The sequence below is a fragment of the Bufo gargarizans genome, chromosome 3, assembly GCF_014858855.1.
Source record: "Bufo gargarizans isolate SCDJY-AF-19 chromosome 3, ASM1485885v1, whole genome shotgun sequence".
NCBI classification, from domain to species: domain Eukaryota; kingdom Metazoa; phylum Chordata; class Amphibia; order Anura; family Bufonidae; genus Bufo; species Bufo gargarizans.
In genome coordinates, this window is record NC_058082.1 from 544,370,498 (window position 1) to 544,384,675 (window position 14,178).

Genomic DNA, 14,178 nt, shown 5'->3' on the forward strand with positions numbered 1-14,178 from the left:
CCACAGATCCCCCCATAACAGTGTCCCTGTGTAAATAGTGACCCCAATACAGTTTGTGGAGGCTGGCAAATGGTATTAAAATTGCAGTCACTGTACTCTATTACACCGGGGCCTCGCTCACACCAGTATTCATATGTAAATTGTGGCCAATCCATATGTAAAGTGTAGGCAAGGTAGTGCAATCCACTACTCACTATGAAACTCCCGTACTAGCAGGTACTGCAAGCTGGCCGGTCACCCACTTTGTCATGTGCATGCTCCTCCCACTTTATTAATGAAGAAGGCGGAGCATGCGCATGACAAAGTGAGTGACGGGCCAGCCAGCCTGCAGTGCCTGCTAGTACGGGAGTTTCATAGTGAGTAGTGGACATCTAAGCTTTGAGCACAATTCTGAACTCTATTGATTATTCCTATAAATTCTGCTACAAACTTCAATAAGATGAATCTTCTACAATAAATAAGCAATACTTTTATAAGAAAGCGGAGTCCTCCTGCTGTATGTGATAGGAAGAGAAATTATGGAAATTGATAAATATTTTGCAGTAGTAATTAGAGAGGAGCGAAACTCTTAAAAATTTGAATCAGCTGCTTCTCTGAATTTTACAAAACAATTTGCTTTGTAATTGCACCGATCCCGTCACTGAACCCCTCAGATGCTGCATTTATTGCTAATCACGGCATCTGAGATGAATATTCAGTCCTTTCAGGAGTTGATGGGTTACATATTTTTTTATTGTACTTACCTTAATCATTTGAGCATGAAGAGACTGCAGCGGCCATCTTGCTTGAAGATCCAGCCCGATGAGATTGTGTGTGGGATATTTAAGCAAGATGACCGCGGCAGCCTCTTCACCCACAAATTGATGAGGAGAGTATGATTTTTTAAAATGTTTGCTGCCATTTCAGGGAAAATTGATTCGTTACCACAAAGCACAAGAAAACTCCAGTTCGTGGCAAATCGAATTTTCAGATACTTCGATTCACTCAACAGTAGTGGTAATAACTTTGGAACGCTCAGGGTGGGTTTTAGACAAAGTGTGGCCCTGGGCAAGATTGAAAGTGCGGTCCTAACCCCTGACATACAGTAGATACATGACATCTAATGTATCCAGTCAAAAGGGACCATTCCTTTTTACAACAGACCAGGGATCACTGTCTCGCATAGATTACCTATTTACTACAAGCTATCTGCAATCGGCTATTCTTGACAAGGTCACATCTGATCATAGAAAACAGAAGAACTCAGAAGACAATTTGTTGATGCTTCAGAAAGTGGTGGAGTCATGTTGCAGAGGAAAGAGACATGAAATGTCAGGGGGATGGATAAATGCACAGTCGGGGATAACTTGTAAGCTTCTCTTTTTATGTTTCTTTATTTACCACAAAAACCTGGACTGTTATCTGGGAGGGGGGGGGGGGTTCACCATCTGAATGATTGGAGTAGTAGTCATTGTGAGGCTAATGTCCAGGTGAGGATCTCTCACTATTGTTATGTGGACAATCACACGTCTCTATGAATGTGGTAGACGATACACAAGGTGCGGCCTCATCTACACATTCCGGTTTGGCAATGTTTTCAAGATTTTTAAAAACTTTATTTGCATTTGTTTAATAAGGACTCAACAATTTTATTCTATTTCATTTGCACATTTTAAAAGAGATAACAACTTTTAAGACTTTTTTGTAGTGACAACATAAAAAATCCAGTTATTCTGCTGTTGCTTTTCGAGTTTGTTATTCCAAAATACAGTTTTTTTTTTACTTTTGTACAGTAAACACTTTTTTTTTTTACATTTTGTGCATCTCTCCATTCAATGGCCCATTGCATTTGTGCGTTTCTTGAAGTCTAGCTGCATGAGAGCTTGTTTTACATGACTTATCATTGCTTATTTTGTTTAGTGCTAATGTTCATGGGATCTGCTCATCGCCCATTTAATACACTGTAACACTTCTGATTTGCAATGTATTACACTAGTTACTGTAAAAAACTGATATTATGCATAATCAGCCCTGGTAAAGAGAGGTTCTAATCGGCAACTGAACATGGTAGATCTATGGGACATTGCTGGACCTGAGGTTTAGATAGTAACTAGGGATGAGCGAACTCGAACTGTATAGTTCGGGTTCGTACCGAATTTTGGGGTGTCCGTGACACGGACCCGAACCCGGACATTTTCGTAAAAGTCCAGGTTCGGGTTCGGTGTTCGTCGCTTTCTTGGCGCTTTTTGACGCTTTCTTGGCGCTTTTTGAAAGGCTGCAAAGCAGCCAATCAACAAGCGTCATACTACTTGCCCCAAGAGGCCGTCACAGCCATGCCTACTATTGGCATGGCTGTGATTGGCCAGAGCACCATGTGACCCAGCCTCTATTTAAGCTGGAGTCACATAGCGCCGCCCGTCACTCTGCTCTGATTAGCGTAGGGAGAGGTTGCAGCTGCGACAGTAGGGCGAGATTAGGCAGATTAACTCCTCCAAAGGACTTGATTATTGATCGATCTGCAGCTGTGGGTCATTGAGCTGCTGATACTCAATTGCTCACTGTTTTTAGGCTGCCCAGACCGTTTGTCAGTCACTTTTTTCTGGGGTGATCGGCGGCCATTTTGTGTCTTGTGGTGCGCCAGCACAAGCTGCGACCAAGTGCATTTAACCCTCAATGGTGTGGTTGTTTTTTGGCTAAAGCCTACATCAGGGTGAAGCTGTCACACCAAGTGCATTTAACCAGCAATAGTCTGTTTATTTTTTGGCCATATACTACATCAGGGGCAAGCTGCGCCTGTCACCAAGTGCATTTAACCCTCAATGGTTTGGTTGTTTTTTGGCTAAAGCCTACATCAGGGTGAAGCTGTCACACCAAGTGCATTTAACAAGCAATAGTCTGTTTATTTTTTGGCCATATCCTACATCAGGGGCAAGCTGCGCCTGTCACCAAGTGCATTTAACCCTCAATGGTGTGGTTGTTTTTTGGCTAAAGCCTACATCAGGGTGAAGCTGTCACACCAAGTGCATTTAACCAGCAATAGTCTGTTTATTTTTTGGCCATATACTACATCAGGGGCAAGCTGCGCCCGTCATCAAGTGCATTTAACCCTCAGTAGTGTGGTTGGTCAAGCTGTCACACCAAGTGCATTTAACCAGCAATAGTCTGTTCATTTTTTGGCCATATACTACATCAGGGGCAAGCTGCGCCTGTCACCAAGTGCATTTAACCCTCAGTAGTGTGGTTGGTCAAGCTGTCACACCAAGTGCATTTAACAAGCAATAGTGTGGTTATTTTTTGGCCATATCCCAGTCTAATTCTGTCAGTAAATCCATACCGGTCACCCAGCGCCTAAATACTAGGCCTCAAATTTATATCCCGCTAAATCTGTCGTTACCGCTGTACTGTTGTGGCTGGGCAAGTTATTTAGTGTCCGTCAAAGCACATTTTTTGTTCTGGGTTGAAATACAATTCCCAATTTAGCAATTTCATAATTTAGTGGTTTCTGCTGTATCAGATCCATTTGAAATCTATTCCTAAAAGGGTATATAATATTCAAGGTGCACATAGGGTCATTCAGAATAACTTCACACACACGCTACTGTGCATTTCCAAGTCTAATTCTGTCAGTAAATCCATACCGGTCACCCAGCGCCTAAATACTAGGCCTCAAATTTATATCCCGCTAAATCTGTCGTTACCGCTGTCCTGTTGTGGCTGGGCAAGTTATTTAGTGTCCGTCAAAGCACATTTTTTGTTCTAGGTTGAAATACAATTCCCAATTTAGCAATTTCATAATTTAGTGGTTTCTGCTATATCAGAGCTATTTGAAATCTATCCCTAAAAGGGTATATAATATTCAAGGTGCACATAGGGTCATTCAGAATAACTTCACACACAGGCTACTGTGCATTTCCAAGTCTAATTCTGTCAGTAAATCCATACCGGTCACCCAGCGCCTAAATACTAGGCCTCAAATTTATATCCCGCTAAATCTGTCGTTACCGTTGTACTGTTGTGGCTGGGCAAGTTATTTAGTGTCCGTCAAAGCACATTTTTTGTTCTGAGTTGAAATACAATTCCCAATTTCATAATTTAGTGGTTTCTGCTATATCAGAGCTATTTGAAATCTATCCCTAAAAGGGTATATAATATTCAAGGTGCACATAGGGTCATTCAGAATAACTTCACACACACGCTACTGTGCATTTCCAAGTCTAATTCTGTCAGTAATTCTATACCGGTCACCCAGCGCCTAAATACTAGGCCTCAAATTTATATTCAGCTGAATTTGAATACAATACATTGTGCCAAATAATATTTTTGTTGTTGTGGTGAACGATAACAATGAGGAAAACATCTAGTGAGAGACGCGGACGTGGACATGGTCGTGGTGGTGTTAGTGGACCCTCTGGTGCTGGGAGAGGACGTGGCCGTTCTGCCACATCCACACGTCCTAGTGTACCAACTACCTCAGGTCCCAGTAGCCGCCAGAATTTACAGCGATATATGGTGGGGCCCAATGCCGTTCTAAGGATGGTAAGGACTGAGCAGGTACAGGCATTAGTCAATTGGGTGGCCGACAGTGGATCCAGCACGTTCACATTATCTCCCACCCAGTCTTCTGCAGAAAGCGCACAGATGGCGCCTGAAAACCAACCCCATCAGTCTGTCACATCACCCCCATGCATATCAGGGAAACTGTCTGAGCCTCAAGTTATGCAGCAGTCTCTTATGCTGTTTGAAAACTCTGCTGGCAGGGTTTCCTAAGGGCATCCACCTAGCCCTTCCCCAGCGGTGGAAGACATAGAATGCACTGACGCACAACCACTTATGTTTCCTGATGATGAGGACATGGGAATACCACCTCAGCACGTCTCTGATGATGACGAAACACAGGTGCCAACTGCTGCGTCTTTCTGCAGTGTGCAGACTGAACAGGAGGTCAGGGATCAAGACTGGGTGGAAGACGATGCAGGGGACGATGAGGTCCTAGACCACACATAGAATGAAGGTCGTGCCACTGACTTTCACAGTTCGGAGGAAGAGGCAGTGGTGAGACCGAGCCAACAGCGTAGCAAAAGAGGGAGCAGTGGGCAAAAGCAGAACACCAGGAGGAGCAAGAGGTCGCCAAGGCAGCTGTGTCACGGCCAACTCCTCTGAGGGCAGGGTTAGCATAGCAGAGATGTGGAAAAGTTTTGTCAACACGCCACAGCTAACTGCACCACCACCTGATACGCAACGTGTTAGCAGGAGGCAACATTTCACTAACATGGTGGAACAGTACGTGTGCACACCCCTCCACGTACTGACTGATGGTTCGGCCCCATTCAACTTCTGGGTCTCTAAATTGTCCACGTGGCCAGAGCTAGCCTTTTATGCCTTGGAGGTGCTGGCCTGCCCGGCGGCCAGCGTTTTGTCTGAACGTGTATTCAGCACGGCAGGGGGTGTCATTACAGACAAAAGCAGCCGCCTGTCTACAGCCAATGTGGACAAGCTGACGTTCATAAAAATGAACCAGGCATGGATCCCACAGGACCTGTCCATCCCTTGTGCAGATTATATGCTGTTTGAAGACTCCGCTGGCAGGGTTTCCCAAGGGCATCCACCTAGCCCTTCCCCAGCGGTGAAAGATATAGAATGCACTGACGCACAACCACTTATGTTTCCTGATGATGAGGACATGGGAATACCACCTCAGCATGTCTCCGATGATGACGAAACACAGGTGCCAACTGCTGCGTCTTTCTGCAGTGTGCAGACTGAACAGGAGGTCAGGGATCAAGACTGGGTGGAAGACGATGCAGGGGACGATGAGGTCCTAGACCCCACATGGAATGAAGGTCGTGCCACTGACTTTCACAGTTCGGAGAAAGAGGCAGTGGTGAGACCGAGCCAACAGCGTAGCAAAAGAGGGAGCAGTGGGCAAAAGCAGAACACCCGCCACCAAGAGACTTCGCCTGCTACTGACCGCCGCCATCTGGGACCGAGCACCCCAAAGGCAGCTTCAAGGAGTTCCCTGGCATGGCACTTCTTCAAACAATGTGCTGACGACAAGACCCGAGTGGTTTGCACGCTGTGCCATCAGAGCCTGAAGCGAGGCATTAACGTTCTGAACCTTAGCACAACCTGCATGACCAGGCACATGCATGCAAAGCATGAACTGCAGTGGAGTAAACACCTTAAAAACAAGGAAGTCGCTCAGGCTCCCCCTGCTACCTCTTCTGCTGCTGCCGCCTCGGCCTCTTCTGCTGCTGCCGCCTCGGCCTCTTCCTCCGCCTCTGGAGGAACGTTGGCACCTGCCGCCCAGCAAACAGGGGATGTACCACCAACACCACCACCACCTCCGTCACCAAGCGTCTCAACCATGTCACACGGCAGCGTTCAGCTCTCCATCTCACAAACATTTGAGAGAAAGCGTAAATTCCCACCTAGCCACCCTCGATTCCTGGCCCTGAATGCCAGCATTTCTAAACTACTGGCCTATGAAATGCTGTCATTTAGGCTGGTGGACACAAACAGCTTCAAACAGCTCATGTCGCTTGCTGTCCCACAGTATGTTGTTCCCAGCCGGCACTACTTCTCCAAGAGAGCCATGCCTTCCCTGCACAACCAAGTATCCGATAAAATCAAGTGTGCACTGCGCAACGCCATCTGTAGCAAGGTCCACCTAACCACAGATACGTGGACCAGTAAGCACGGCCAGGGACGCTATATCTCCCTAACTGCACACTGGGTAAATGTAGTGGCAGCTGGGCCCCAGACGGAGAGCTGTTTGGCGCACGTCCTTCCGCCGCCAAGGATCGCAGGGCAACATTCTTTGCCTCCTGTTGCCACCTCCTCCTTCTCGGCTTCCTCCTCCTCTTCTTCCACCTGCTCATCCAGTCAGCCACACACCTTCACCACCAACTTCAGCACAGCCCGGGGTAAACGTCAGCAGGACATTCTGAAACTCATATGTTTGGGGGACAGGCCCCACACCGCACAGGAGTTGTGGCGTGGTATAGAACAACAGACCGACGAGTGGTTGCTGCCGGTGAGCCTCAAGCCCGGCCTGGTGGTGTGCGATAATGGGCGAAATCTCGTTGCTGCTCTGGGACTAGCCGGTTTGACGCATATCCCTTGCCTGGCGCATGTGCTGAATTTGGTGGTGCAGAAGTTCATTCACAACTACCCCGACATGTCAGAGCTGCTGCATAAAGTGCGGGCCGTCTGTTTGCGCTTCCGGCGTTCACATTCTGCCGCTGCTCGCCTGTCTGCGCTACAGCGTAACTTCGGCCTTCCCGCTCACCGCCTCATGTGCGACGTGCCCACCAGGTGGAACTCCAACTTGCACATGCTGGACAGACTGTGCGAGCAGCAGCAGGCCATAGTGGAGTTTCAGCTGCAGCATGCACGGGTCAGTCGCACTGCGGAACAGCACCACTTCACCACCAATGACTAGGCCTCCATGCGAGACCTGTGTGCCCTGTTGCGCTGTTTCGAGTACTCCACCAACATGGCCAGTGGCGATGACGCCGTTATCAGCGTTACAATACCAATTCTATGTCTCCTTGAGAAAACACTTAGGGCGATGATGGAAGAGGAGGTGGCCCAGGAGGAGGAGGAGGAAGAGGGGTCATTTTTAGCACTTTCAGGCCAGTCTCTTCGAAGTGACTCAGAGGGAGGTTTTTTGCAACAGCAGAGGCAAGGTACAAATGTGGCCAGCCAGGGCCCACTACTGGAGGACGAGGAGGACGAGGATGAGGAGGAGGTGGAGGAGGATGAGGATGAAGCATGGTCACAGCAGGGTGGCACCCAACGCAGCTCGGGCCCATCACTGGTGCGTGGCTGGGGGGAAAGGCAGGACGATGATGATACGCCTCCCACAGAGGACAGCTTGTCCTTACCCCTGGGCAGCCTGGCACACATGAGCGACTACATGCTGCAGTGCCTGCGCAACGACAGCAGAGTTGCCCACATTTGAACGTGTGCGGACTACTGGGTTGCCACCCTGCTGGATCCACGCTACAAAGACAATGTGCCCACCTTACTTCCTGCACTGGAGCGTGATAGGAAGATGCGCGAGTACAAGCGCACGTTGGTAGACGCGCTACTTAGAGCATTCCCAAATGTCACAGGGGAACAAGTGGAAGCCCAAGGCCAAGGCAGAGGAGGAGCAAGAGGTCGCCAAGGCAGCTGTGTCACGGCCAGCTCCTCTGAGGGCAGGGTTAGCATGGCAGAGATGTGGAAAAGTTTTGTCAACACGCCACAGCTAACTGCACCACCACCTGATACGCAACGTGTTAGCAGGAGGCAACATTTCACTAACATGGTGGAACAGTACGTGTGCACACCCCTCCAAGTACTGACTGATGGTTCGGCCCCATTCAACTTCTGGGTCTCTAAATTGTCCACGTGGCCAGAGCTAGCCTTTTATGCCTTGGAGGTGCTGGCCTGCCCGGCGGCCAGCGTTTTGTCTGAACGTGTATTCAGCACGGCAGGGGGCGTCATTACAGACAAACGCAGCCGCCTGTCTACAGCCAATGTGGACAAGCTGACGTTCATAAAAATGAACCAGGCATGGATCCCACAGGATCTGTCCGTCCCTTGTCCAGATTAGACATTAACTACCTCCCCTTAACCATATATTATTGTACTCCAGGGCACTTCCTCATTCAATCCTATTTTTATTTTCATTTTACCATTATATTGCGAGGCTACCCAAAGTTGAATGAACCTCTCCTCTGTCTGGGTGCCGGGGCCTAAATATATGCCAATGGACTGTTCCAATGTTGGGTGACGTGAAGCCTGATTCTCTGCTATGACATGCAGACTAATTCTCTGCTGACATGAAGCCAGATCCTCTGTTACGGGACCTCTCTCCTCTGCCTGGGTGCTGGGCCTAAATATCTGACAATGGACTGTTGCAGTGGTGGCTGACGTGAAGCCTGATTCTCTGCTATGATATGAAGACTGATTCTCTGCTGACATGAAGCCAGATTGTCTGTTACGGGACCTCTCTCCTCTGCCTGGGTGCTGGGCCTAAATTTATGAAAATGGACTGTTGCAGTGGTGGGTGACGTGAAGCCTGATTCTCTGCTATGACATGAAGACTGATTCTCTGCTGACATGAAGTCAGATTGTCTGTTACGGGACCTCACTCCTCTGCCTGGGTGCTGGGCCTAAATATCTGACAATGGACTGTTGCATTGGTGGCTGACGTGAAGCCTGATTCTCTGCTATGATATGAAGACTGATTCTCTGCTGACATGAAGCCAGATTGTCTGTTACGGGACCTCTCTCCTCTGCCTGGGTGCTGGGCCTAAATTTATGAAAATGGACTGTTGCAGTGGTGGGTGACGTGAAGCCTGATTCTCTGCTATGACATGAAGACTGATTCTCTGCTGACATGAAGCCAGATTGTCTGTTACGGGACCTCTCTCCTCTGCCTGGGTGCCGGGGCCTAAATATCTGAGAATGGACTGTTCCAGTGGTGGGTGACTTGAAGCCAGATTCTCTGCTATGGGACCTCTCTCCAATAGATTTTGGTTAATTTTTATTTATTTAATTTTTATTATAATTCATTTCCCTATCCACATTTGTTTGCTGGGGATTTACCTACATGTTGCTGCCTTTTTCAGCCCTCTAGCCCTTTCCTGGGCTGTTTTACAGCCTTTTTAGTGCTGAAAAGTTCGGGTCCCCATTGATTTCAATAGGGTTCGGGTTCGGGACGAAGTTCGGATCGGGTTCGGATCCCGAACCCGAACATTTTCGGGAAGTTTGGCCGAACTTCTCGAACCCGAACATCCAGGTGTCCGCTCAACTCTAATAGTAACCCTACAAAACCTAAGAATAAATCATGGAGGGTAATAGGGTGAGAAAGGAAGCACTCTCCATCCTTAATATCAGTTAAATGTTGAGACAGTATTGTTTCTGGCATGTAATGGGTTAAACTGTATGGATTGGAGTTATCTATGATCCTGTCAATGAGAGCAGGATACCAGCTGTATAATATAGTGGGTAATGGTGTAATGTTGAGGGCATAGCTCGTGTACCCACACCATTACATAGTCTCAGTAGTATGTCACAGAGCATTACAATTACTTTATCTAGATGACCTAGTATGTGGTCTGGGCCTCTTACACCTCTATAACTAGCAGGCTTCAATGCCTTTACAAGGCCTGTGGTTGCAATAGCAGCCATCAGTTACCCATCATGGCAGCATGGGGGGCCAATGGGGTCAGATAAGGAGTTGCCTCAATCTGCAAACTCTGTACATGGTACGGTCAGCATTACCAGCGGCATCTGAGGGTTTAGTCAGTGATGTCAGTGGCAGGGGAGGATTGGGAACTAAATGTGGCCCTGGAAAAAAAAACTTAAAGTGGCCCCATGTTGTAGGCAGGTCCGAACTGACAGAAGGCAGGGTGACATAATTAGGCAAGGCCAGCAACACCATAGTGCATACTATACTGCCCCAGCTGAACCAAATACCACAGAGCAGCACAAAATACTGCCATCTGCTGCACAGTATTCAACTGTATTGCTGTTATGTGGACATAAATACAGTTGAATTCAGGAGGGCTCCTGCGGCCAGTGGCATAGCGTGGGTTGCCAGCACCCGGGGCAAGCCAAAAATTGCGCTCCCCCAGCCTGTGGGCACACCCCTTTTAACATGTAACACCTCAGATAACACAGTGATAACTCTGAGTACAGAAACTGTAGTAGATTCAACTGCAGTCCTATGTAACACCTCAGATAACACAGTGATAACTCTCTGAGTACAGATAATGTAGTGGATGTCACCTGCAGTCCTATGTAACACCACAGATAACACAGTGATAACTCTCTGAGTACAGATACGGTAGTAGACTGCACTAGCAGTCCTATGTAACACCACAGATAACACAGTGATCGCTCTCTGAGTACAGATAATGTAGTAGATGGGTGTGAGCCCCACACGCACAGTGTGACCTGAAGTCTGGGGCCAGGATGCGGCAGAGTGGGCCATATTCTCAATCTACTCCCCCAACCCTACCGTAAAACAGATATGTGGATGGACATTATTATTTGTGGTCATGGCTAGTGATGAGCGGCAGGGCTCATATTCGAATTCGCGATATTTCGCGAATATTTTTTTAGAATATTCGTCGAATATTCGAAAATTCGAAAGTTCGCGATTTTTTTTTTCTTGAAAAAAAATCGGCAAGGTAATGATTGTGTAATATGCGAATTTTCGTAATTCGAATTTTCGGATTCGAATTTTTATTGCGAATTTTTCAACTTACAACTATTAGACAAAGAAGATTATAGCACTATATTAGCTAAATTGCTCTATATTCGATTTTTTGAATATTCGCTATATTGCTATAAGTTTTTTCGAATATTCGTAATATATAGCAATATAGCGAATATTCGAAAAAACGAATATAGAGCAATTTAGCTAAGGCAGTAATTTTAGTCCGGCGGCCTTTCTCCGTGCAGCGCCGTGCTGCGCCGGAGCTCCGCCCCCGTCCCCATTGTAGTCAATGGGGACGGAGCGGCGGTCCGCGGGCATGGCGAAATAGCCGCAGGACGGATGCGACATGGTGAACAGCCTGTCGGATGCGTCCTGCCGCAAGTGTTAAAGTACCCTAATATAGTGCTATAATCTTTTTTTTATAGTTGTAATTTTTTGCCAATCTGAACTTCAGATGAGAAAAAAATTACAACTATTAGACAAAGAAGATTATAGCACTATATTAGCTAAATTGCTCTATATTCGTTTTTTTTCGAATATTCGCTATATTGCTATAACTTCGTTTTTTCGAATATTTGTAATATTCTAAAACAAGAATATATAGCAATATAGCGAATATTCGAAAAAACTAATATAGAGCAATTTAGCTAATATAGTGCTATAATCTTCTTTGTCTTAAAGTTGAAAAATTCGCAATAAAAATTCGAATCCGGAAATTCGAATTACGAAAATTAGCATATTACACAATCATTACCTTGCCGATTTTTTAAAGAAAAAAAAAATCGTGCATTTTCGAATATGACCCCTGCCGCTCATCACTACTCCTAAAGTCAAGTATATTGCAGCCTTCTTATTGGCCCACAAGCTAGAAGCAGGAAGGGATCATGTGTACTGATTTTAAAAAAATTTAAAAAAATCGGAAAGAAAAAAAAAATCAAAAAAAATTACAAATTATCGGAAAAAATTCGAATATATAACTATATTCGAAATATTCGCGAATTTTCGAAGTACCTATATTCGCGATAAAAATTCGAAATTCGAATATTCGTGATCAACACTAGTCATGGCTACGGCCAAGAGATATCCGAAGAACCCTAGGGAAAAAACAACAGGAACAACCTAACCCAGCTAGGCGTGTCTTAGCTGACCTGACTAAATGGCTTGTTGTGTGCCCTAAGCCATGATCGTGGGTAGGCCTATAAGTGGGCATACCCTGTGGAAATGAGAAGATAAGGGAGGGAGGGTGGGGCACCTGAAAACACACACCTGTGAGTGAGGGTGTGGCTCGTATATGAAGAGCCTCCGCCCCTCCCACAAATGCAGGCTGACTAATCAGCCTTACCAACTTGTGGTCATGGCTACGGCCAAGAGATATCCGAAGAACCCTAGGGAAAAAACAACAGGAACAACCTAACCCAGCTAGGCGTGTCTTAGCTGACCTGACTAAATGGCTTGTTGTGTGCCCTAAGCCATGATCGTGGGTAGGCCTATAAGTGGGCAAAAACCAAGCCAAGTAGGGTAGAAAAGGAATTTGAATGGCATGTACAAACTAATCCCCAAGCCAACTGCAAGGCATACGGGATGTAGGGCGAAAATTCGGGGTATGTGAGGCATGACCAGTAGGAAACCTACAACCCATCTTGTGGATGACAAGGCCAGAGACATGATGCTCAATATTGCGGATACTGCACCAAAGCGGAATGGAGGACCGAGAATACGTTGTGAAATGGATCATATAAACCAACTGAAACTTGTAAAGTTTGGTTCTAGTGCGAGTACTGGCAATGCCCTAGCGTCAGGAGATCGTGGGACCAAAACCTAACTGCCTAGACTATGCAGGAATGAGGGCCAAAAAGAACCATGTAGATAGGAAGAGAATCCTTGAATAGTTACCCAGACAACAGCTATCCGTGCTTTGTTCTACTGTGCGCCCCTGAGAATTGTTTTTACGCTTGAGACGTGAAGACCGACCTACTATCTGAATCTTCTACCGTGAGAAAATGCTGGACCTTGTCCAAAATCCGATTCAACGTGGTTGTAGGGAGACGGAGGTTAGTGCGGCAAGAAGCTATGAAGCCATAATATACAAGATTCTGTCTATGCCCTCCCATGAGTGAGGGAATGCAATGCAATCAAGCTACTGGCGAAAATGAATTCCTGGTCGTGGTAAAAAGGCAAAGACTTTGCGCGGGGACCTGGTTGACAAGATATGATCGACTACAATCAGAGACTGAAATGCTAGAGCAAATTGCCCTACTTGTTCTTCCTCTGGCAGGACCTGAACGAAAGCATGTACAATTAAAGAAAGACGAAATATCTGCGTAAGACATGACAATAATGCTGTAGGGCGAACCGGACCAGTTTGCGGTCAAAACATAAAATGAGCGATCAACATGGATTATTAGGAAATTAGGGAAGCAGGTATGTATGCGATACATAGGGGCCAAATCAGCCTAGATGCACAGATGGACAACCAACCAGGCAATTAGCCCAGCAGGTTTGAAAACAGTCGTCGGGCCCCCGAAGCCATGGGGCCGAAGCAGTCGTCGGGCCCCCGAAGCCATGGGGCCGAAGCAGTCGTCGGGCCCCCGAAGCCATGGGGCCGAAGCAGTCGTCGGGCCCCCGAAGACATGGGGCCGAAGCAGTCGTCGGGCCCCCGAAGCCATGGATCAACCTGGAGCGATCAACATGGATTATTAGGAAATTAGGGAAGCAGGTATGTATGCGATACATAGGGGCCAGCCTAGATGCACAGATGGACAACCAACCAGGCAATCAGCCCAGCAGGTTTGAAAACAGTCGTCCGGCCTCCGAAGCCATGGGGCCGAAGCAGTCGTCGGGCCCCCGAAGCCATGGGGCCAAAGCAGTCGTCGGGCCCCCGAAGCCATGGGGCCAAAGCAGTCGTCGGGCCCCCGAAGCCATGGGGCCAAAGCAGTCGTCGGGCCCCCGAAGCCATGGATCAACCTGGAGCTATCAACATGGAT